General features: G+C 36.9%; 1 pseudogene; it reads left to right on the forward strand.

Annotated features, from left to right (window-relative positions):
• Nucleotides 1–16,762: 16,762 nt before the first annotated feature.
• LOC145098207 (secreted RxLR effector protein 161 pseudogene) lies at nt 16,763–17,452 on the forward strand (annotated as a pseudogene).
• The last annotated feature ends 10,322 nt before the right edge of the window (nt 17,453–27,774 follow it).

Raw genomic sequence — 27,774 nt, forward strand, 5'->3', positions numbered from 1 at the left:
CTGCCAAAACAGAACATGTTATTTCACTTGCCGATCTTCCCAACCTGAATCCACATGATTGGATCATTCTGCACAACATCCTCCTCACCAACGAAGCTGAGTATGGGCCAATCATAGATCATCTCAAAAGGATGCTGGTTTGCTACATCATGGAGGTTGCCAAGATGGATCAGGAGATCACAAGTATTTTCAAGAAAAAGCCCACCATCTCTCCTGTTGGTTCTGCAAGTGATTTAAATATGATGCAGATGGGAAGAATTGACCCGAAGCGGAACTCTGTCATGTTCACAAGGAACGAAGGCCAAAATGCATGTTCGCCTTGGCAGACAAGCATTTATACACCACTGCATGCTTGGAACATGTTCTGGGAATCATCAATCGATGCAAGCAGAACTCTGCAGATGACAATAAGTATTTTGATGACATGATCCAGTGGTACATTCAGTTCAGACAAACCATCCGTGCCCTTATTCCTCGTCTGTTCGAAACCACAAAGAAAGTTCCTGTAGCTGGACCTAGCAAGACAAAGTAGAGTCTCGCTCCAATTGACGCAAAGGGGAGATTGTAGGGTCCGTTGGTTGTTGCGTCTTGGGCTCGTTATTAGTCCAATTTTGTTTCCGGATTGGGCCTGTCCATCCGTGAGTTATGTTCTAGGGTTTAGTATTTATTGATGCTTGCATGCATCTTAGTACGTAAGTTTTTTGGGAGTTGATCATTCATAGAGATTATGTTTTATTGTTTGTAACCCTAGTAGCCTCTACATCGGAAGTTCTTTATCGAGCTCTGCTGAGGCTTGAATCTATTGAATCATTCGACATATTTTGATTCACTCTTGTGCTTGATATTTCTGTTTTATGTTTTAGTGATTAACCTGTTTAAAGATCTAAACAATCAAAGAGTTATTCAACTCATCAGGCCATTTTGTACTCTTTCTTATATTTAGGGACGAAAATGCAATATTTAATCATACAAAGGGTTACAATTAAAAATACCTTAACCTCAGGCTGTTACAGTCACAAAAATCCAAGGTAACATTTTCATTTTTAAAAAATTATTCTTATAACATATTGCTCTCAAAACCATTCAATATGAAAATAGTATTTAAACATCCGAGTAAAAATTATTAATGTAGAATAAACTCTAGGGATGTTATTCAGTCATGTTGGCCCCTTCCCTTTCGAACCAGAAGTAGTTCAAACCATAAATATGAAACTGTAAGCACAAAGCTTAGTGATTTCCCCAAAATACCACATACCATACATAATATAGTGAATGCTATGGGCCGAATTATAGTCTTACTGTCACTTTGTACCATAGTTCAAATCATGGTCTTTCCTTGCAATGCCAAGGGGTAAATCTCAGTCTTACATACAAATTGCCAAGGGCCATATCTTGGTCTTTCATATATATGACAGGGACCAGATTGTGGTCTTTCATGCAAGTATCACAAAGACAACTAGCATGCTAAATAAAATATCCTAGTGGGCTGCCATTGGGGCCTTCGACCTACGGGGTACAGTGAGGAGACTCACTTAACTCGAAGAACTCTGAAACATTGCAATAATTGCTTTTTGCACTGCTTGCTCCCACGAATCCGCGAATTATCACAACTAGGAAAAACCTTAATCAACAGTCCAAAATCCTCAATTTTGACCCAAAAAGTCAACAGCCAACGGAAGCCAACAAAAGTCATTGTCCAAGGTTGTTGAATACGCCCAACTTATGTGACCTATCGTCACTCCTCCATTAAGCACTTTATCCATTAAGGCCTTTTCTCCAAAGCTCGGATCTAGACTCAGAACATTGACTTAAATCATAAAGCTTCCACCTTTATGACATTCCATGGCTAGAAAAGGTCCAAAAGCTAAAACCCTAACTTATTAATCCATTAAGACATCATAACTCTTGCATGGAAGGGATAGAAGGACCAAGATCACATTTGTATGGTTCCTAATAGCTACATAATGGATAAAGTTTCCAACTTTGTACATTAGAATGGTCCAAACAACCAAGATCTAGTCTTTAAGTCTCGAAGGGACAAAAAGTTCATCTCACTCAACTTAATCCATTAAGTCCAAGTCTCCAACTTTCATATCTGAATGGATATGATGTTTAGATGGATAAAGTTTCCAAATTTGTCTATAACAAGGTCACAAACTTTCAAGATCTAAAGTTTTTGAACTAAAGTGACAAAAAACTCATAACACCCAAAACTAGCTAGATCTAACAAATGCATCATCAAGATGCAAGCTTTATACGTCCAGAAGAAAGATAAAAGGGAACAAGGTCTGGATATACAAGCTCCAATGCAACCAACACTTCTCCAATGAGCTCCTTCTTCTCCAAGGTGCACCAAGAACACTTCAAAGCACTTAAAAACACCTTATTTTGCTCACAATGCACAAACTATGGTTAGGGTTTCAAGGGAGGACGTTGGAGAGGTGGAGGCTGAGAATGGAAAGGGTTTGGGGAATTTAAGGAGCTTAAATAGGGCTCAAAACTCCGGAATTAGGGTTTGGGTATGTCTAACCTACTCTTGTTACGCCCAGCGTACCAGGTTGAATCTCCGCGATCATCCTTGCCTAGTACGCCCAACGTACTAAGCTAAATCCAACCATCATTGCCTCCTTCTTAAAGGTCTAAACATTACCTCCTTCAAGCCCAAATCCTTTACACAACCGACTTCCGGCCCACGGCCCTGAAGTAAGAAATGACAGGAACCAGGATGTTACATGTTCATTCCCCGAATTGAGAAACGACTCAAAATAGGGCATTACTTTGATCTAGGTTTTTCTCGTGGCCTTTGGTTCGGTCTGGGCATCTTGAAGCAAAGTGACTATACTTGTCACACCGGTAACATTGATTATTTGAAAAGTCTCTTTGTTGACGTTGTTTTCCTTTTTGGTTTTGATATTCACGTTTTTAGAGGATTCTGAGTAACCATTGGCTTGTGTGTTACCCTGACCGCGTCCACCACTACGTCATCTACATCGATGAATTGAACCACAACCTCTCCCTCTCAATGATTCATCATTTTGATTTGAAGATTTTGTTTTGGCATCAAGTAATTTGTTTTGCCTCTCGGTTACCTTGTCTTCACTCTTGATTCTTACTTTGTCGAAACCTATTGTTTTATGATCCAAAAACTTGTTCAAGGGCTACAACTATGTAGAGAAATCGCCTAGTGAGGCTTGTAAGAAACTTCTTCGCAAGCTTCTATTCAGACATGACCTCTCCTAGTGAAGCGGATTTCGAAACTATTCCGGATAATTTTCTGAAAATTCGTATATGGTGCTTGTGTCACTCATCTTCAGATTTTCAAAATATGTGATTAGAGTTTGAAGTCTTGCTTCCTTCACTCTATTGGCTCCTAGATTTCGTGTTTTTTCTTGCATCCCACCTCTCTTTCCAATTTTCAGATTACCAATTTGAAGAATTAAGTCTTCCGGAATCAACTGAAACAACAATCCTTTCACGATGTTGTTCTTCTTGACGCCATCTAGTCTGAGATCGATCATATCTCAAACACCATGAATCCTGAGTAGCACCTCCATGCACATCCTCCAAATCATCTAGTTCCCCAATGTCAAAGTCGGGCATTGGAATGTTAGAGACGTGTGTTCCTTTGCCGGTGGTTGTGACGATTCTCCCTCTTACATCATAATTTGATTTTTGATCCTTCCTTAGCTGCATTGATCCAAATCTTTGTAACCCACCACACGAAACCGGAAAGAAACTGATTTGGTTATTTACTACAAACACAAGCAAAAATTTCTCCACGTGAAATCAATAACTTGACAATTCCAAGTTTTAGTGATCATGTTCATTTCTGATCAAATTTGGTTTTGCTTATTTCATGAATTCTTACAAAAAATAGAAAACTGCTCACGATCACCGCCAAATGAAAATTAGACTAATCAAATCTATCTTTTGCATACGATCTCAGAACAAGAAAAAAGATATGGGATGTCATCAGTCTTCACAAGGACAGAAAACCCATGCAACAAAAAAAGTTGACAGTTCTTCAAACACAGCAAAAACAGAAAGCAAAAAATCTGTTGTTGGGTCAAAAAACCATAAATTCAGAAAAAACAGGTTCGGCTTCTTAAGACAGCTTCTGATACACTGAAGAAGAACAGAAGAAAAACACGTTCAGCTCAGATACCAATTAAAAAAAAAAAAAAAAAAAAAAAAAAAAAAAAAAAAAAAAAAAAAAAAACAAAACAAAACAAGAAGATATGCAGTCGTAACTCGATGGAACTTTTATTGAAGAAAAAATAACTCAAAACTTCAATCTAGAGTGAATTACATTAGATGATCCTAACACATCTATATATACTGATAAAATGAGAGTACAACTAGGAAACTTAACAACTAAAACATTCCTAATGTAACATTCCTTATTGCTCATGATAAGATTAGGAATCCTTAGTTGATATTCCAAGTCTTGACGAACATTCCAAGCAATAACTTCTGGATTGAATCACACCTTCTAGACACCTCCAAAGGGATTCAGCAACTCTTATGCCTAAGACATTAACTGGTTTTTTATATTATCCCACTAATTATTTGTGATATATCCAAATATATGGTGAAATATAGATCAAAAAAGTGAACTAGACGATCAATCAGATATCCTTATCTTGATCATTACTACCGCCTTAGTTTATTCATATGTTATGACATATCGTATGTCACTAGAAAATATCTTATCAAAAAAGTTCAATAAAAATTCAATACATCTTATACAGTTGCTAACTGATTAGTCATGTGTTCAAAGCCTTGATAATGGCATTCATCATTCTACATACGTTGATTTGATGAAAATCCACAAAAACTACTTATCACGGATCTTTTGTGCACCACTAGTTAATATGTTGAAATTTGTCTAATGTTATGTGTCAATCTGAAAATTCAATCACTACAAAATGCATTGCGTCTTCCCAATAACTAGTGTTTACATGTTACTTTGGAATGATAGGATGTATATGCTTTCGTAGTAGCAAGCATCACTTCAAGCAACATTTTAAAATAAAGTTATTCTAACTTCTTGTCAATGTTAAGTTTCACAAACAAATTGCATATAACTAGACGTTTTAGCTCCATCGTGCAAGACAAACATGATCTCTAAGAAATTCGCCAACTTTTCAATCGCTAATCAATTTTGTGGGCTACTTGCTCAAAAATGAGGTGTTTTATCTTTATGCAAATCCACACAACACTCTTAAATATGGTTTGCTAGAAAGGTCACCTAATCATAATTTATTCTAAATTATAAATTTTCAATTTGACCAAAATGATATGTTTAAGCTTTTTATAGTGACACGTGTCACTGTAAATATGGTTTTCAACAAAAGTCATCTTCAAATTTAATATTATTATATATTTTTTATCGACAAATTTGTTTTATTTTAAATTACTTTTAAATTTGTTTATGTCCCAAACAACACTTGAACATTCCACAAAAAGAAAAAAGCAACATCAAATATCACTAGACTAGAAGTCTTTTGGGATTAATATATTATTTTTACAAACCAAATTAATTACAATAAAACATTTAAACTCTCTATAGCGACACGTCCCATTTTGATTTTTTTTTTGTCAAAACCCTTCAATCCTTTCTAATAAATGAAAATAACTTTGTAATTTGTCATCTTCTTATGCATTATGCGACATGTCAATTTTTAGTAAATTTAAATTAAATTATATTCATATGTCATTTTGTGGTTTTTTTTATTTTATTAAATTTTATTTATATAATACTTAAATATAATAATAAATGTATTTCCAACTAATTAATGTAATTTTTCTTATAAGTTACAAATTTCTAAATTAGATCTAATTATTTTAATTGTTTATTTATTTAAATTATTAGTTTAAATTTAAAAGATAAATAAGCACTTCACTTTTAATAATTTAAGAACATCTCTTACAAATTTAAATTTTGTAAATTATTAGATTTTCATATTTGTTTATTTTTTTCAATAAATTTATATAACATATAGGTCTCACAACTAGTTTAAAATAAACAAAAATAACCTAATATTTTCACTTTCGAAAGATTTTAAGTAGGTCTCACAAATAGTTTAAAAATAAACAAATAACCTAATAATTTCACTTTCGAACTATTTTAAGTACGTCCCACCATTGGATGAAAGTCTTACGTACACTAACTTGTACCACATGTCACACCTCCAAACCGAAACGACGGAAATGTTCAGGGGCGGATGACGTCATGTTCAGTATCACAACAATTGCATAATAGTAACCAAAGTACAACAACCATTACATTGACAAAATATAGTTTTACATTTGTTTTAAAATCAATTCATATTGACATCAAAATGTATAGAAAAAACTAAAGGACGTGACTCAATGAAGCTCAGTCTCCTCAAAACCTGTGGTACTTGTTTACTGATTTCCTGAGAATACAAGTAGTTTTGAAAAGAGTGTTCACAATTAAGTTGGTGAGTTCAAGCATGTTTGTAAATAAAATTTGTCATTTGTTCCTTGAAAATGTAAGTATCTTCTCCAAGAAAATCCTATATTTTCCGTTTTAAATGTGTAAATGTTACTATACTCTGAAATAGTATGATATAGTTTTAATTCACTTAAAACCATAAAATGTATGTTTTCTCTATGCTGGAATAGTGTTATGTATTTGTACTTGTATGAAAACTCTGTAAATGTAAGTGCATGGGTTCACCAGTTGTATTATAAAATAATGTATTGTAGTTTTATTATTTAATAAAACTAAGTAAAGTTGTTTACTTATTCGTACACTAATCGTATATTTCAATACCAAATTATGAGTTATCATTGTAACACTTGGTTCCTGGTACGTATTTAAATTCAAGTATTGTTGTAATTTATTCTAGGACTCGGTGAGTTGGAGGCCCAACTCGTCGAGAAGACTCGACATTATGCGGGGGTTTTAATGATCTACTCGACGAGTCGGGAGACCAACTCAGCGAGTAGGAGCTGTCTGGACAAAACCCTAATGTTTAGGGTTTGCACCCTATTTAAACACTTTATCTCGTCCCAAACCAGCCTCCATCACCCTTCCAACTCAGAGAAACCCTAGATTGAAACCCTAAACACTTATTGAGTGTTCTTTAGCCTTTTGGTGCTTTTTTGTGTGTTTGAAGTTGGATAAGAAGAAGGAAGCTTGGAAGTTCAAGTAGAAGCAAGGAGATCCAAAAGTTTTACTTCATTTTCAGCTCATTCAAGGTAAAAAGTTGGAACCTTGACCATCTATCTCTTAGATTTTGATTTGGGGCTATTTCTACCCTTTTTATGAGTATAAAGAAGTAAAAATCGGATATTGTGGGTGTGCTTAGAGTTGCACTTCGGATCTAGGGCTATTGGGGGTTCTTTATGGCATAAAGGTGCCAACTTTGTTGCCATAAACACCTCATGCATCTTGTAGACCTCCTTTTATGGCTTTTTGAGCCAAAGGCCCCATGCATGTACATCAAGTCTGTAGCTTTACGTATAAAATGGACCCTAGGAGGCCAGATCTATTGTTTTAATGCGTTAAGACCCATTATAATCGACTGTATAGTTTTGGACAAAGAGGGACTCGGCGAGGTGGTGTGCGCTCTGCAAAACATCATCGGTAGAAACCAAATAAAATAAATGTGTCAAACAACATATCAATCAGAGTGAACCATAAACAACAGAACGAGGTGGTGTGTGCTCTGCAATCATCCCGAGACCTTCCCTTTGGGACTTAAACTACCTAAAACATAAATTGAAAACCGTAAGTACAAAGCATACTGAGTTCCCCAAGATACCGCATACCAAATCATATAACACATAACGGGCCCCACCCAAAGAGTGTAATGGGCCCTGCCTTAACTCGCATAATGGGCCCCGCCCTAACTCGCATAATGCCCCCCCCTAATAAGTATAACGGGCCCCGCCCTAGCTCGAATAATGGGCCCCGCTCACATACAATTCATACTACATAACAAGTAATAGCATACAGAATAATCATCGTGCCCCACCCATTAAGCATACGTACTAGTATCATACAGACAACGAGTATTCTAGCATAACAAAGCGTGGGTCGGTATTGGTACCTTCAACCTGCTACACATGGTGAGGAAACTCACCTCAGACTACCGTATCACACTGATAATCCCCGGCTACTGGTCTAACAAATCCCTGAGCTATCAATATCAAATAACACCCAATTAACAATTAGAGTCAAATCTATATCTTGCAATCCATACATAAGGTAAAAAGAATATTTTACCCCTTACCTAGCTTGGTCCAAGACTAAGGCCCAAACTTTCAATCTAAAAGGCCTAAAAACCAATTATCCACCCAAGGCCCACATATGGCCCAATTTTCCAAATTAGGTCCAAATCCCTACATGGGCCTTACCCTAAGGACCAACAATGTTTCCTAGTCCAAATACCTTCATTCAGGTGGCCCAAAAATTCCCCAAGCATCTAAGCCCAAAAGATAGCCCAGACCCGAAGCCCAAACATGCGCAGTCCACCAGACATAGTACGCAAGGCGCACCGCACCTAGCATGTACGTGCAACATATTTGCTTAAGGGCTTGTCCAGTAAATGTACCTTCTTGTATGCCCATCCTACTCACCCATTCAGCCAAAACTCGATTTTAGTCCTTAATCCCTTAAGACATAGCCCCGAAACATAGATCTGACTTCCTTCAGCTGGAATATCACATAAAGTAGGTAACTTTACGTTCATGCATGTGACCAAAAATACCATAAAGCTTGCACCTTTATGCTTAAGGATTCCATAACAAGCCCAGATCTATCAACCCAAAAAAGGACCAAAAGCATAACAAAGCAACCATGAAGAGATCTAAATATTTAAAAGCCAAGATTTAAACTTGATACCTCGGAAAGCTTGCACAAAAGATGATGATTCTGGATCCAAAACCTTCTCACCAAGCAAGGAAACTTCAAGCTTCTCCACTTCCTTCACAAAGGAAAAAATGGGCACCGAAGTCTTCTTAATAGCCCAAGAACACGACAAAGAACCTTAACGGTCGATTTAGGCATTTTATGGCAATGGAGGCGGGTAAAGAGGCCAGCCATGCGGACTTAAGGTCTTTATATGGCACAACACCCTAAATTAGGGTTTCAACATATTTCGCGTACGCCCCGTGTACATAAATGTGCGCCCATCATACGTGTCCGGAGTCTTGTCTCAACTTCACATCAATACGCTAAGCATACTAAGTCGTACCCCCCACGTACTCGCTTTACAGCTTGTACGCTAAGCGTACCATGTGGTATGCCCCACGTACTGCCCGAGGACCAAAATGTAACTTTTATATTAACAAGGGAAATAAAGAAACATACCAGGATTTAAGTGTTACAATTCTCCCCCACTTGATTCAAACTTCGTCCTGAATATTCGTTGCCCCGAATAACCCGGGATAGTGCTCCCTCATCTTATCCTCAGGCTCCTAAGTCCATTCTGAACCCTTGTTGTGTTGCCATTGTACCTTCACCAACTTGACAACCTTCCTCCTTAAGGTTTTCGTCTTCCGATCCAGAATCTCTATCGGTCTCTGAAATATAATTTAGGCAGTCATCCACCTGAATATCCTCCAAAGGTACCACTGCGGAATCGTCCACTAAGCATTTCTGCAGCTGAGAGACGTGGAACGTGCTATGAATCTGACTGAGCTCGACTAGAAGATCTAAATGATACGCGACCTGGGCCACCCATACCAAAAATTTGAAATGACTAATATACCTGTGGCCCAGCTTGCCCCACTTCCTGAACCGGATGATACCTTTCCAAGGTGACACCTTCATGAGAACCATATCTCCCACCTAAAAGTCTAAGTCTCACCGGCGTCTGTCACTATAACTCTTCGGCCAACTCTGAGCTGTCTAGAGCCTACTCCGAACCTGCTGAATCAGCTCAGTGGTCTTGAGTACCAGCTCGGTACTCCCTACATATATATATATATATATATATATATATATATATATATATATATATATATTTTGGTTACTTTGTTTTTATTAACTATTGGGTGCCAAAATGCACAGATCAGGACTGATAGATGAAATTAATCAATGCACATGATTTGAGAGTGTATGATATTACAATGGGATAACATTACCATAAAAAATTTAGCATAAGGGTATTTTGGACAATTAACTAAATTTATAAAAGGAAATTTTCGGATTTTTAGGGATAATTAATTCTCCTTATTTTAAAAAACTGAATTTTTTTAATTAATCATTTTTAATTCTAACGTAATTTGTAAACATAACCGATTTTATTTAATCATAATATTTTTCTCCTAGAATGCTACACTTTGAGAATTTTATTCTATTAGAATATTATTGAAGAATAACAAAATTTTTGAATCCGAGGTTGAAAAATAACAACATTCTAATATATTCTTATATACATCCGGACATAAATACAAATTCATACATATTCTTACAGACTAAAAGTCTTATACATTTTAATAAAAATATATTCATATTCTAAAAGAATATCAACAAAAATGAATAAAATTCTTAAAAAATAACAACATTCTTAAATTATGAGTATGATGAAACTTTATTCATTCTTCAAGTTAGTCCTATTAGGTCTTCAACGCATTCTTCCAGCCATTCCTATCACAAATACAACAAAAACTAATAATGGTTAAAAACATGTTACTTGCAATTAACTACCACTTTATATATTCTAGTAGAATACATAGAATATGACAGAATACATAAAATACATTCTGGCAGAATACATAGATTTTATTCTGTCAGAATACATTCTGACATAATACATCGAACACATTCAAAAGTATTGTATTTACTGCTAATATAATTTTAGATTCCCAATATACAATAATGAGGGACAATAGAAATTCTAATTCAAAACCACAAGTTGAGCCAAAATAATACACAGACAAATTAATTACTTTTTTAAACAATTACATAAAACATTTGTTGCAAGTAATTCGGACATAATGTATACCACAAGGTTAAATTCTTTAGATTCTCTTTCAAGCATTTCAACAAACACTTGTTAGGCATTATCATCAAACAAGCCAAAATCATATGAAAGGCTTAGTGTGATCGGAAGCAAAATAAAAAAAAATCTTTAGAGAACATCAAACTATAATTTTTTCAATACCAAATAAAAACAAAGAACATGAGCCTGATTGAGATTGGTAATACCATAAAAAGAATTAAGGGAAGCATCAATATTTATGAATCTTGGCCAAAGGAATCATAAAATTAAAAGGCATCACAGATTGATCAATAGGTCCAGACCCCACTTCATGATTATCAAGAAAATATCCAAATAAAATCACGTCTATCAAACGAGCCCTACAAGGTCAATTCTCGATTCTTATTTCTATTTCCGATGTCCTTCCCTCCGGTGCTCCTGTCATCTTTGACCGTGGGTGGTTTAGGATCGATCGCATAGCACAAAGAGTCGGCAATGGAGATGATGATGGTGGTGGTCGGTAGCCATGATGATGATGATTGTGGACGATGGTTTTAGATAAATACGGGGAAAGAGTGGTGGTGTTATGGGGTATGGGGTTGTAAAACTGATAACCTAATTGAAAGGGGATATCATTTGATTTTATGAATTTACCATAATTAATTATAGTATAGATTACTATTATACCCTTATATTTATTATTAACGATTTATTTTTTCTTAAATTTTCATTGGTTTATACATGCACACAATAGTTGTTAGAAACACACACATACACACACATATATACATATATATATATATATATATATATATATATATATATATATATATATATATATATGTCCAATGTTGTAGGCGAAAGTTATGGAAAGTGTGTCTTGTGACTTAGTCAACATTCTCTCAACATAGGAGTTGGATTCAGCTCATTTCCTTAGATTATTTTTCCATGTTCTTGTGGTTATACCATTTGGATTCGATTTCGTATTAATCAATAAATATTTTCTAACATCTTAAAACAAAATTACTATCTCGAATGACGATAATGTTTTGTCAAAAACAAAGGGTCTTATTTTTATAGCATATATATTTGACCTAGTAACTTCCAAATTCTAGAAAACTTTTTTTTTGAAACGGCAAACTTTATTAAACCACGGCTAAGAAAAAACCTCAGTCGGGAAACAAAAACAACAAAAAGGTTACATAATGTTAAATGGACAACAACACCAATCAATCCAATTACAATTATGGAACCACCCTCGATATTTTACCCAACTAAAAACTAAAGAAATCACCTCACCCACCACCTTATCTGGATAGGATCACTTATTGTTGAAGAATTTGTCGTTTCACGCCTTCCAGATGCACCAAAACAGTTCGTATAAGATGGTGATGAAGATTTTTCATTTTTTTGGACAATTGCCCCAATCTGCTGCAAATGAAATAATCTTGTAGATGGACTCAAAGACTTGAAATGGAATATGAAACCACCTTAAAATTTGAGATAGAACCTCTTGAGCAAATGCACAACCTGCAAAAATATGCTTCGAATCTTTCGACCTCATATCGCACCACGAGCAGCCCATATTCTGAATGCTCACTCCTCTTCGAACAAGAGCCACATCAGTGGGTATCCTGTCGATGCAGGCTCTCCAGATGAAACCGATGACCTTCAAAGGAACAATCTACAACCAAATTGTGACGTTCAACATTGATTTAGACACGAGAAAATCAATAAGCGACCTCAAATCACGCACATAAAAATTCCCATCGTGGGATAGAATAGACATCCACCTGTAAGACTTAGCGCCGAGAGATAAGCTAGAGACAGCAAGTTGTAAGCCACCATCTCATCATAATCCACTGAAGAATTTGGATACCGCTTCCAAGTCTATCCCCCAAGACCCAGAGACAAACGCTCACTAATGAAGCAAGATTTTCTTTTCTCCAACTCAAAAACATGGGAAACCTGTCAGCAAGGACCCCATCACCCTTCCAGTTGTCCAGCCAAAACAGCATGGACTCTCGTAATCCCACATGAAACTCGAACACAGAAGAAAGAGGAATTCCAATAACATTTGATTTATAAGAACCTTATTAATGTTATACCAGGTGCCCGGAATAGATTTCTTGGCAAGAGCAGACACCAGTTTCCTGCAAGAGTTATGTATCCCACATATTGTGGGAAATATAATTATGATTTGGTCCTTGTGTTGACCTTGTCTAATGGAATAAGAGGAGTAGTTGCCACCTATTTAGGAGGTCACGTTTTTTTTTTTTTTTTCAGTTTTTAGCTTAGCAGTTTCTGTCTATTGTTTAGTATTTAAAGCTTTGTAAGTCTTTGTTTTTATTAGCCGAAATTGAATAAGAAGAAAACTGGGAATCTTTCCCTGCAACTCCGTGGTTTGCTTTATTTGGGTATAAGCTTAAAAAGTGATAAGAACAGGGGCCTATACCAACACTTGGTATCAGAGCCTTCCATTTTATGCCCAAGTATATTAGATATAGTAACATGACGAGTTCTAGCCATCAGGTCACAAAAGATAACGGTGGGGTGTCGTTCCAGTGTCCATTGCTGACTTCAACAAACTATACCACATGGGCAATCAAGATGGAGGCCATTATGGATGCTCAAGGTGTTTGGGAATCCATAGAATCATCTGCCGGAGTGACTGTGGATGAGAGGAAGAAGAAGATGGCATGGGCCTACATTTTGCAAGCAATACCAGAGGATATTCTCATGCAGGTAGCCAAGAAGAAAACTGCAAAAGAAGTGTGGGAATCTTTGAAAATTCGGTACCTGGGTGCGGATCGAGTGCAAAAGGCAAGATTGCACTCACTCAAGAGTGAGTTTGATGCACTGAGGATGAAAGAAGGAGAGTCAATAGATGAGTTTGCAGGAAAGTTGAGTGGGATTAACTCAAAATACATTAGCCTCGATGCAACAATAGAAGACAACACTTTGGTGAGGAAGTTGGTTGAGTCTTTCCCAGAAAAGTATCTACAACTTGTAGCCTCCATTGAGCAATATTCAGATTTGGATACCATGCCATTTGAAGAAGATTTTGGAAGACTCAAAGCTTATGAGGATCGGTTAAGAAGTCGTACCGAAACCACTAATGTTGAAGCTAGTCTGCTGCTCACCCGATCAGAGGGGAAAATGGGTCAAAAGTCAAACAAAAACTCCACCAACTCAGCAGGAAGAGGCCGTGGCTCATCTCACAGCGAGAGGGGAGGTCAAGGAGGCCATCGTGGAGGAAGAGGAGGATCAAGGGGTAGAGGTGGTCGAGGTAATCACCAACAATCTCGAGACAATGGTAAGGAAAGGGAAGAGACAAGAGTCACATAAAGTGCTTCAACTGTGATGTGTTTGGACACTATGCATTAGAATGCCCCAATCCTAAGAGGAAGGAGGCTGATGTCAATCTCACACAGGTACATGAAGAAGAACACGCTCTTTTATTAACTGTCTGAAGATACATATAACTGGGTATTGCTTAATGAAGACAAAGTGTTCCCAGAAACAAAAGAAAATGAGAAGGATACATGGTACTTGGATAATGGGGCCAGTAACCACATGACAGGGGTGCGTTAGTACTTTGCAGAACTTGATGAAAGAGTAACAAGGAAGGTGCGTTTTGGGGACGGGTCTAAAGTTTAGATCAAAGGAAGGGGTACAATTCTCTTGGAATGCAAAAATGGAGAGCGACAAGTCATCTCTGAGGTATATTACATCCCAGCTTTACAAAGTAATATACTTAGCCTAGGACAGATGACAGAAGTGGGATACAAGATCGAGATGCTTCATGAATTCTTAAGGGTTCATGATGCTAGCAACAGGTTGAAAATGAAGGTACAACGTTCAAAGAACAAGTTGTACAAGATTGTCTTGCATACAACACAACCTGTATACCTTAGTGCGAGCATAGATGATACGGCATGACTGTGGCATGCAAGATTGGGTCACGTAAACTTCCGTGTGATCAAGTCTATGGTGGTAAAGGACATGGTACGGGGAGTGCCAAGAAATCACCATCCCACACAGATCTGTGAGGGATGTTTAGTTGCCAAATAGACCCGATATCCGTTCCTGAAAGAAGCAGAGTGGCGTGCAAGCTCTCCACTTGAATTGATTCATGCAGATTTGTGACGTCCTATAACTCCCCAAACACTAGCTGGAAATCGATACTTTCTCCTCATTGTGGATGACTACAGCAGGTACATGTGGGTGTCGATGCTTAAATCCAAAAGTAAAACTCTCCCTGCCTTCAAGAGGTTCAAGAATCGAGTAGAAGGTGAAGGGAAATACAAGCTAAAAATGTTGCGTACTGATCGTGGTGGTGAATTCGCGTCAAATGAATTCGCTGAGTTCTGCAATCAGGAAGGAATCAAGAGGCAACTAACTGCACCCTACTCCCCTCAACAGAATCGGGTTGTAGAACGCATGAATCGCACAATCCTTGAGGTCACCAGGTCTTTGTTGAAAGCAATGGACGTTCTAGAAGTACTTCGGGGGGAATCCGTTCGCCACGCTATGCAGATTCTAAATCGAGTCCCGACAAGAGGAGTGAAAGATGTGACTCCATATGAAGGCATACAGGGGAAGAAACCCACACTTGAACACTTTAGAGTGTTTGGCTATGTCGCTCACGCAAAGGTGCCATCAAACAAGCTCACAAAATTGAGCGATAGGAGTGAGAAACTGGTGTATTTGGGAAATGAGGAAGGAAGCAAGGTATTCCATTTATATTTCCCTGAAAGAAACAAAATATGTGTTTCTAGAGACATCGTATTCGAAGAGAAGAGAATGTGGGAATGGGCTAAGGTCCAAGAAGAAGGCCTAATTTTAAGCAACAATTGGGTTAGATTTCCCAGTAAAGGAGTAGCCCAAGAGAATGTGGGAGAATTCGATCCAACCCAAGTTGAGTTTGGAAGCCCTAATCCACAGTCAAACGAAAGTCATTCACAATCGACATCACATGGTCAATTACAAGCTGGAAATGAATCACCAAGCTTAATTGCGGATACCTTATCTCCATCACCAGATGAAGTTCACAGGGAAACATACGACGACACGCCAATTCGTGGCTTTCGATCCCTGACCGATATATATGAAGAAACGCAAGTGCTGCAAGAAGATTCAGAAGTCTTGATGTATGCAGGTGAAGAACCCACCACATAGGAAGAAGCTTCAGGTGACAAAGAATGGACAACTGCAATGAAACAGGAGCTGGAATCTGTTGAAAAGAACGAAACTTGGAGACTAACCCACCTCCCCAATGGGCATAAGGCAATAGGGCTAAAGTGGGTGTTTAAATTGAAGAAGGATGCGGAAGGAAACGTAACCAAATACAAGGCAAGAATCGTGGAAAAGGGATATGTACAACAAAAGGGTGTCGATTTCGATGAAGCTTTCTCTCCAGTGGCACGTTTGGAAACAATTCGGACATTGTTGGCTTTGGCTGCAAGTGAAGGATGGAAGGTTCATCATTTGAATGTGAAATCGGCCTTCTTAAATGGGATTCTGCAAGAAGAAGTGTACGTCACACAACCAACCGACTTTGTTATCGCAGGAAAGGAGAACATGGTGTACAGGTTGAACAAGGCTCTCTATGGCCTACGTCAGGCTCCAAGGGCGTGGAATGATAGGCTTGATAAAACATTGAAAGAAATGGATGTCAACAGGAATATCCTATGTATAAACTCCAAAAGTCAAACAGGTCTTTGATTGTCGGGGTCTATGTGGACGACCTGATTGTGACGGGTTCAAGTGAAGTACTAGTTGCTGAATTTAAGAGAACGATGTTGAAGTCTTTTGATATGAGTGACTTGGGAACCATATCCTACTACCTGGGGATAGAGGTTCACCAAGACAAGGATGGCATTACAATTAGTCAAGCAGGATATGCTAAAACGATTTTTCAAATAGTAGGCATGGGAGAGTGCAACCCATCTCAATATCCAATGGAACCTCGACTGGGTTTGACAAAAGATGAAGATGGAGTACCAGTCAATGCTACCGAGTATCGATGCCTCACTGGAAGTCTTCGCTATCTCATCCACTCAAGACCTGATTTGAGCTACTCAGTTGGAGTAGTGAGTAGATACATGGAATCACCAAAGCAGAGCCCTCTCAAAGTAGTCAAACACATTTTGAGATACATAAAGGGGACAACCAACTTTGGTCTAATGTACAAGAAAGGTGGTGATAAACGGCTTATTGGATTCAGTAATAGTAGCCATGGAATGGATATCAATGGTAGAAAGGGTACAACAGGAATGATTTTCTATCTATCAGGTAATCCAATCACATGGTCGTCCCAGAAACAACAAACTGTGGCCCTATCTTCCTGTGAAGCAGAGTTTATGGCAGCAACTGCAACAGCATGCCAAGCACTTTGGCTAAGGAGTCTCCTTAAAGAATTGACCGGTTGGAAGGAAGAATGTGTCAGGATGTATGTAGACAACAAGTCAGCCATAGCTCTTATGTAGAATCCTGTTTTCCGTGGGAGGAGTAAGCACATTGACACCAAGTTCCACTTCATACGAGGTTGTATTGAAAGGAAGCAAATTAAGGTGAAACATATCAGTGGTGAGGAACAAAGAGCAGATCCATTGACAAAAGCTTTGCCTAGACTCAAGTTCTTGGAGATGAAAGACTTGTTGGGAGTTATAAGGCTTAAGGACAAAGCTCAGAATTAAGGGGAAGTATGTGGGAAATATAATTCTGATTTAGTCCTTGTGTTGACTTTGTCTAATGGAATAAGTGGAGTAGTTGCCACCTATTTAGGAGGTCACATTTTTTTTTAGTTTTTAGCTTAGCAGTTTTTGTCTATTATTTAGTATTTAAAGCTTTGTAAGACTTATTTTTTTTATTATCCGAAATTGATTAAGAAGAAAACTGGGAATCTTTCCCTGCAACTCTGTGGTTTGCTTTATTTGGGTATAAGCTTAAAAGTGATAAGAACAGGGGCCTATACCAACACAAATGATCTTCCGCCACAGATCATGCAGATGTGATTTGAAACGCCATATCCATTTGGTGATCATAGCCCAATTTAGAGAGACCAGAGAACCAATGCTAAGCCCGTCCTTTTCTTTTGGACTTAAAACTTACTTCCTAGAAACCTAATTGATTTTGTTTTTCACATCATTGCCTCCCCATAAGAACCTCCTTCGAAGTTTCTATAAATACTCGATAATGGATTTTGGAGCCAAAAAGAGAGACAAATAGTAGAGAGGTAAGCTACCAAGTACGAATTTAACAAGGTTGGCCAGACCCCCAAACGAAAAGGCACCTGCTTTCCAAGAAGAGAGCTTGTTTTGGATCTGATCAATCACCGACTGCCAATTCCTTTTGATATTCATGTTGGCTCTCACCGAAACTCCAACAAACTTGAAAGGCAACGAGTCCATCCCGCACCCAAGAACACGGGCACAATTTTTAACCTCTCCCTCCGCCACCCCGACCCCATAAACATTACACTTATGGAAATTGACCTTTAAACTGGAAGCAGTGTGAAAACAACGGAGAATACGAGAAATATTTGAGAAGTTGAGATACTCCCAAGAACGAACAAAAATAACGTCAACGGCATAAAAGAGATGAGATAGCACAAGGCCATCATTTGGGATCTTGATTCCATGATAGAAAGATTTTTGACATGCCGACTTCATAGTAACATTGATCCCCTCCATGGCAATAATAAAAAGAAAAGGGGAGAGAGGATCCCTTTGGCGACCCCTCTGGTAATTGGAAATTCTTTAGATGCTGAGTCATTAGTCAAAACCGAAGCCTTGCTGAAGAAAGGCACCCATTAATCCACAACCTCCACTTTTCACCAAATCCCATTTGCGACACCATAGAGTCCAAATACTTCCAGTTTATAGAGTCGAACGCTTTATCGAAGTCCACCTTGAACAGAAAAGTCTTCGTTTTGGATATCTTAGCCCACACGCATATTTCGTTGATAACCATTAGACCATCAAGTATGTTTGTGTTTTCGATAAAAGCAGTCTGAACTACATCGATAATAGATCTAATTACTCTTTTAAGCCTGGATGCAAGAACTTTAGCCAATATTTTGTAGACACACCCAATAAGGCTTATGGGCCGATATTCATTAAGGGATAGAGGATCATTTACTTTAGGCAGCAGAGTAATGAACGAGGAGTTGCATCCTTTAGAGATGCTACCATATTTTTCGAAGTGTTTAATAAATCTCATGACCTCATCTTGAATTATCTCCCAGAATTCTTTGAGGAACTTAAAAGAGAATCCGTCCGAACCTAGCGCTTTTTCATTCCCACAGTTCCAAATTGCATTTTTAATTTCATCAAGCTCGAAGGGAGCCTAGAGAAAATAGACTCAGAAAGAGACGTAAAGTTGGGATTAGAAAATGAAGGTCTAATCTGACAATGCTCCTAGAATTTGTCACAAAATTCTAGAAAACTCAAAAAAATAATTGTCTAGTGTGTTAGGTTTCTACATAAAAATGAATCGCTTAATGCGAGTAGTATATGAAATTTATATGATTTCCTTTGGAAAAAGTATCACTAATACCAAAAACGAACCATATCTTTTTAGATATTATATTTTCACCTATTATAGTTCCACATTTGTAATTATTATGAATTTAAAAAATAATCTCGAGGATATGGCCTAACTAATACTTAACAATATGTTAGTAGATGTATAAAATAAATTTATAATAAGTTACTAATAAATATGTTTATTGATTATCATAACTTATTGAAATAGTATTTCTTTTAGTTGGATCATGTGTTATGGAAAACAGATAAAGCGAACGTTTGTATCAAAAAATGAAGTATTGAAGAATTTAATAAGGATATTATGAGTTTTATATTTAGATATGTTTTTGGTATGCCAAAGACTGGTATGTTATACTTGTTTGTCTTGAATATGTGATATGATCTCATCCATAATATTATAATATATCGTGTCGTGTATTAAGTGAAGTAATTGATATCAAGTGTCCGGAATATATTAGAGTCGACTTGCTTCCTTATCCGGTAGGTTTAGTGTTTTGAGTTTGTACTCGACCGTAGACCCTATCTCATATGATTTTGTTGCCTCAGGGGTCCATTCTTAGCCGTTACAAGACCACGTCTTGCGTGGTAACAATATATGTGGTATGAATTCTGATTATAATTATGTTTTGACATCTCTTCGTAACACGCTTCCAAGCATTGACTTTAGTAGTTTCACTAATAATGACACCCCCTGCCCCCTAAAGCCCAACATACACTAGCAAATACTTTTTTTAGTAAAATTGTCTAAGACATAGAAGTGCATTTTGACATCACGGTTCGGCATAAAACAGTTTTCTAGTGTTTACATGCACTACATGCTAAAGATTTTCTTCTAGTCATCTATATAAATGGGTTTCGTTAACATATGTCTCATGTGGAGTATCATACTACCCTTAAACATCGGCTCATGATCTCAATGTTTCCGGCTAACGAGATTTGTCCGATGTGTCGCGAAACATGTTTGGACTCTTTTGTAGAGCAGGCGGTTCATTATAAAGAACCCTCCGGGTTCAAATACTAACATGATATGGTTAGAGATGTTTTGTTTGACATATTTAAGCATGTCGGGGTTTCCGTCAAGAAAGAGACGCGGTAGAAGGAATGTCAAACCCCTTTGAACCGACTGATGTTTTGGTTTTTGGATGAGTTGAAGAGAAACATGTTTGTGTTGACCTTATAGGGGTATCCCCTTTGGTACGCTTGAGGGTTGGGGATTTTAAGGCAGGGTAGACTGCTTGAAAAGTTGATACATGCAAAGTCACAAAACATTAGAAACTATGCATGAAAAATCAACATTTGTTCATACTATTCGCGTTTGATACGTTTGGTTTATTTGCGTCGGATGTGATGAAACTTCTTAATAGAAGACAACGGATCATGCATAACAATGTTATGTCCCTAAATCTATGGATGTAATCTTCAAAAGAATTGGTTTTATCATACAAAATGGTTTACCGACGCAACTTGTTGTCCGTTTACATTCTCACTCAATCTATTGTAATCACAAATTATGAATTTATTACTATTGCATGCTTGTATATCAAAATATATGATCGAGATTCACAACGAAACATGGACACAAGTTTGCAAAAATATGGGTAACTCACCTTGGAGAGTGTAGCCAAAAAGAATTATACGCTTACTATCGTAGTCGGAAGAGGGGTTACAATTAGTTCGACTATATACTCATTGTGTAACAATGTTAAGGATAATGAAATTCACATACTTTAGGCATGTTTTTTTTAATAAAGTTTTGGAGCTAAATACAATATGAACAAAGTTAACCTCTGGTGTGCAATAAAAATATCACATTTTTATAGAACTCTGCAACAGGGGGATAACTCCTATAGGGTTATCATTCTCTCCTCGTTATGGTGTCGACGGAAAGCCAAACTTATTCAATTTTAGCATTTTTTGTCCAACTTCTGTCACTGCACTTGTAGTAAAAAAAAATCCGTTTAAGGTTTCGAGGTGCCCGAAGACACGCTCGAGTTATAATGTTTGTGAATAAACTACACCATCGTGTGTGTGATCCATGACTCATGACATGTATGTCCACCTAAATATTGTTCTCATCTGATAAGTGATAATCATGAATAATTACATTTATCCAAAATATGTAACAACACTAAAATTACAGACATATATTATCATAGTTATTGAATAACAATTTAACATCATGTGATTTCAACCACTCTAACATATTAATAAATTTGGAAGTTCCTTTTCTTAATCCCTCTTTTATTTCAAGATAATTAGACGATGTCATCAAACTAAAATATTTTAATAATTTATTAATTTCAACAAAATCTTTTTCACGATAAGTGATTGATAAACATAGTCATACTTTGATAAACTATAACAAATAAAAGCTTGGAAAAAGCTTTTTCTAACCTTTTAGAACCACAAACAATTCCCCAAAAGCAGCCAATTAATTATTTATTATAGAAGTAACCTAATCTGTTCTTACGGGTGGCGTAATGTTCTCAAATTTATACCACTCTATCTATATCTATTTTATGATTTTATTATTAACTTAACTACACAATTTAATACCAAAGATTCTGACCCACTGATATCTTGTATTGTCCTTTAAAATAGAATGTTCAAGACCCTTTAGTCGTTAGAGACATAGATGGTTCAGAAATATTTATGAGTAGCTTAGATTGGCTCGTTCAAAAAAGCCACATGGACCTATTTAAGTGATTAAGTTGAAGTTAAATAAAAAATAAAAATTATTGTAAAATAATGACAAATTTGCAAAATTGGTTTGTGTTATTAAAAAAAACTTTGGATAAGGTCAAAAAAGTTTCTAACTTGCATGATGGTCCAAAATAAAGGTTTTCCTTTGGTTTTGGTCCTAAAATTAAAAAACTTTTGTAGTTTTGGTCCATAGAGCACTTGAATTGACTGTTTTGCCATTATTTTTTTTTTTTGTATTTTTTTACATATTCTATTTTGTAAATATTAATAGAAAAGCTCCACCCAAAGTTTATCATTTTGATTTTGAGAACATCGATTGTTTCCAAATAATTTGAAAGTCAATTGTTTCTAGTTCATTTTAGATATTGATAAATAAATCGGAAGCCATAATTAATTTGACTGGATAAGAGACAAAGATGAGGGAGGTTGTCTCCACTGGTAGATGAAGGTGGTTCATAGTGGACTTCTCGGATGATGATAGTTATCTGGATGAAGAAGAATTGATGTGTTCCAAATTAAGGGTACATGAAGATAGAAGGTTATAGATCTGCATACCCAAATAAGGGAGACAAAGTCTTGTTTGGGTTTGATTTCTCAGCTCTTCCAAATCGAGAGGTACAATGACCGCCGACTACATGTCATCCATCATATTTCCTCCATATTTAGCATCAACCGGTATCCTCTTCCTCCTGTATTCATCGGAAAATCTCACCGAAGACGAACCCCCCGCTCAACTCTCTATTTTAGGAAAAATTAAGGGAAGTAAAGAAGAAAGATGCAGATGCAGTCGACATTACCATTGATGTGAAGAAATTGTTTGTGTTGTGAGTTTTAGGATATATATTTTGTATGGTGGACTTATAAGCGGAGATTGAGGGATGAATACGTGTCGTTGAATTGAAACTTAAAATGAGGGAACACCACTACCTTCAATTGCAATAATAGGGAAGAGGGAAAACTAATCTAGGGATTGGGAGAAACACATAAGAGAGAGAGAGAGAGAGGGAGAGATTCAAAAATGGGGTGTTTATGTTTGATCACTGAAGAATAAGAGTTGGTTCTTGAAGGTAGGAAAAAGAAATTGAAGAACCATGTTTTTTGGGGGTGAAGAAGAAGAAGAAGAAGAAGAAGAAGAAGAAGAAGAAGAAGAAGAAGAAGAAGAAGAAGAGAGAGAGGGGGGGAGGGAGAAGGAGGTATGGTGGGTGGCGTCGTGGAGAGGGGTAGGTTGATATTTTTTATTTTTTATTTTTTTATAATTTTTTAAATACTGAACTAAATAAAAAATGGAAAAAAGAAATAATAAGGGTAAAATAGACATTTCGACATTTTCAGGACCAAAACCAAAATAAATTCCTAAATTTGGACCTTCAATACAAGTCGAAAACTTTTTGGACTATATCCATAGTTTTTATGAAACCATAGGGACTAATTTTGCAATTTTGACTAACATAAATAAAATTGACTTTAGTTATTCATCTTGCATCTTTATAATTTCTCACTATTTTGTGTAAAATGATTAAAAAAATATTATATTTGTTTTTTTCTTTTTTGATTAGGGCATTGCAACACCACACTTAGCGATGATTGTTTTTAAAAAGTAGAAAGTCTCCGGTAGGTGGACCACATCTATAGAAGAACATGTAGAAAATTACATTTGTAGTGTGTAAGAAAAATATTGGTTGTTTTTAAAGTTTAAATACTCCTATAAAATATTGAAATTTAAATAAATTTATTTTTTTAATTTAATATTTTTTATAATTTTAGTTTTACAACATTAAATATAATCCGTACATTCACCATAATAAGCTTTTTAAAAACATTATTTCCATATTTTACATTAACTACTCAAAAATTTCATCTTGTAAATGAACCACATATTTTCAGTCTCCAGCACTACCATATGCTTTAACATCGTCTTCATAATCATCAACACACATTATTATTTCAAAGTGACAAGTTAAGTTGATCGTTATTCTTTTAATTACTATTATTTATTAACAATTATATTAGTATTAGGAAATATATTTTTATGATTAGCAACAATAATAATTAATTTATTTAACTATAATAATAATAATAATAATAATAATAATAATACAATTATTATTATGTTTATGTATGTATGCTAGTGACTTTAATAACAATGAAATACTATACTATTTGTAACTATTGAATTATTATTATTATTATTATTATTATTATTATTATTATTATTATTATTATATTTTGAATGACACTACTAATTATTATTATTATTCCGATTTGATCATTTATGTTTTTTTTTACAATAGACCATTTAAGTTTTACTGTAGTTGTCAATTAAACCATTATGACTGATTTTAGAAGGTTTTTCGGTTGAAAATCTTACATGAATTTTATTTTAAGATGAAATTGTTAATGTGGTGTATAATTTATCCACGTCATTTTAAATGATATATTAACTCAACTCTCACTTAATTTGTCTCATTTTACCTCAAGTCTTATTTGACAGCGCAATGTAACATCAATAAAAATCATGTCAAGTTTAAACTTTTTAAAACATTTTCAAAACCAAGATTATTACAAAACATGTTTCCAAACTAGTATAATGACAGAGTATCCCAGAATCAAATCATAAAAACATGAAATATGAGGAGTTGTACGATCACGCCTTCGCCTTCCTGCGATCATCAGAAGTACCTGAAACAATAATCGATAAATGTAAGCTCGAAGGTTTAGTGAGTTATCCCCAAAATACTAACACCATACAGATATAACAATATCATATAAACATATAAGCAAACAACATGCATAATGAGCCATCAGTCTGACTGGACCGACTCCGGGTCCTCAGTCTATCTGGACCACTCTCCGAGACCTCGACACATCTGGACTGACCTCCATGGGGCCTTCAGCCAATCCGGACCGCTCACTGGGCCTTCGGCCTGACTAGTTTTGCCCGGCCCGGGCCTACAGTTTACCCAGTCTGCCTAGGGTATCCTGGCCTACTACACACAACAGGATCTGCCTCAACCCTTTCTCCAATCCAACAAGCATGTCCACATACATATAAACATGTAAACATGCAGATATAACAGATCACTAATCATGGCGACCATCCTATAACCAGGATACCAATCTAACCGATCACTAAAATAGCAACCATCCTATAACCAAGATACTGATCTAACCAATCTCTAACATAGCAACCATCCTACAACCATGATATTGATCTAACCAATCTCTAACATAGCAACCATCCTATAACCAGGATATATATATATATATATATATATATATATATATATATATATATATATATATATATATATATATATATCATAAAGCATAACGTGTAATAAACCCGGATACAAATCTGAAAAGGGCCGACATTGATGCCTTAGACCCTGTTGATATAGTGAGGAGAAGTCACCTCTCAATTATAGAATCGAAGTTACACTCTCAAACTCTCGAACCACGGACACGTACTCCACCACCAATATTTACCATAGGACCATTTCCATAAATTTCCAATTTACTAAAATACCCCAGAAATTGACTAGTTAACCCTTGGTCAAAGTCCAAGTCAAAGGTCAAGGTCAATAGTCCATGTTGACCCAACTCGTCGAGTGCAGTTCACCGACTCGTCAAGTCCTTCCTGAACTCGAGAAGTCATGAAATCCCCCGTTGACTCGTCGAGTTTCCCTCCAACTTGCCGAGTTCATGCATGTTCAAAAGTTAGGAAAATCCTAGCTAACTCGCCGACTCTTCCTACTGACTCAACGAGTCCATGAAAAAAATCCTTGCACGAAAATCTTCATCGGACTCACCGAGTTGGCCATGCAACTCGCCGATTCCCTTCAATACTTTCTCTATCCAGACGATTTTTAAGCCACTTTAAAGCACCATAATGCAGATCCAAGCTCCTAAGGCATAATTCTTACGTAAAGTTGCAAACTTTACGTACATGCAAGGTGATAATGGCCCAAATCAACCTAAAGAAAGGTTCTAAGGGATGAAGAAGGTATTAACTCACTAAAGGCTGAAACTTTATGATCTTGCAGACCAAGATAAGCCTAGATCTGATGTTGCAACTTCAGATCACACCTAATACCAAAAATAACATATCAACATGGCCAAAGTGGCCTGAACTCATACATGCATAGATATAGTTAGAAAAAGGTCAAGATAACAACTTGTTACCTCAAAAACGATGCTATGATGACAAAGAACTCGGATCTACAGTCTTCCTCTTGTTCCAAGCTTGAGTACTTCAAGATCTTCCTTGCACAATCCACCATAAGGCTTAGTATCACACAAAAAGAGAGAAAAATGGCGATTTAGGGTTTTTGGACTCACAAGGGGCTATAAGGGGAGGCTAAGGAGGCAAAGGATCCTATAAATAGGGTGCAAAACCCTAGAAATTAGGGTTTTATCCTCTAGCTCCAACTCATTGAGTCACGCCTCTGACTTGGTGAGTCAGTCACTTTGACACGGGCCAAAAACGTTTCTACTCGACGAGTTAGGGCGTCCAACTCGTCGATTGGACCTTTCAATATGAAAATAAAGCTGTAAAATTAATCCCTGAGAGTCGGGGCATTACAATTATCCCCCACTTGAACTAGACTTTGTCCTCAAAGTCCGATGCGATGAACAACTCCAGATAGTTCTCCCGCATCATAGCCTCCGGCTTCCATGTCCACTCAGACCCTCTTTAGTGCTCCTAATGTACCTTTACCAAAGGTATCTCCTAGTTTTGCAGAACCTTCACCTTCCTCTCCAGAATGGCCACGGGCCTCTCCACATAATTCGGGCACTCATCAACATGAATGTCATTCAATGATACTACTACCTCCTCATCCAAAATGCACTTTCGCTTGTGGATCTGATTGAGCTCCTCAGGAATATCTAGTCTGTAAGCTACCTCGCCAACCCTGGCAATGACCTTGAACATATCGATGTATCGGGGACCCAATTTCCCCTTCTTCCTGAAGCTGATCACACCTTCCAGGGCGAGACCTTGAGGAGTACCATGTCACTGACCTGGAACTCTAACTCTAATTGGCATCAGTCGGCGTAGCTTTTCTATCTATTTTTTGTAGTCTGCAACCACTGTCTAATCTGCTGAATCTTCTCAATATTTTGTAAAACTACCTTTGTCCGCCCCATCACTCTGTGGCCAACCTCACCCCAACAGACTGGGGTGTGACATCTCCGCCCATACAACAACTCAAAAGGTGGGGAACCAATACTAGAATGATAGATGTTGTTGTAGGAAAACTCTACAAGGGGTAGGTGGGAATCCTAACTCCCACCGAAGCCGATGACACAAGCCCTCAAGATGTCCTTGTGGGTCTGTATAGTCCGCTCGCTCTGGCCGTTGGTCTGCGGATGATAAGTTGTGCTAAAATGAAGCCGCGTGACCAGCTCCTCGTAGAACTTCTGCCAGAAGCGGGAGGTGAATCTAACATCTCGACCAGAAAAAATAGAGACTGGAACTCCGTGGTGAGAAATGATCTCACGAACGTACACGTCGGCCAACTTCTCAGCCAACGAACTCTCCCGTATGGCCAGGAAAT

This window comes from Lactuca serriola, chromosome 4 (assembly GCF_051521515.1).
Source record: "Lactuca serriola cultivar US96UC23 chromosome 4, Lser_US96UC23_V15, whole genome shotgun sequence".
NCBI lineage: Eukaryota > Viridiplantae > Streptophyta > Magnoliopsida > Asterales > Asteraceae > Lactuca > Lactuca serriola.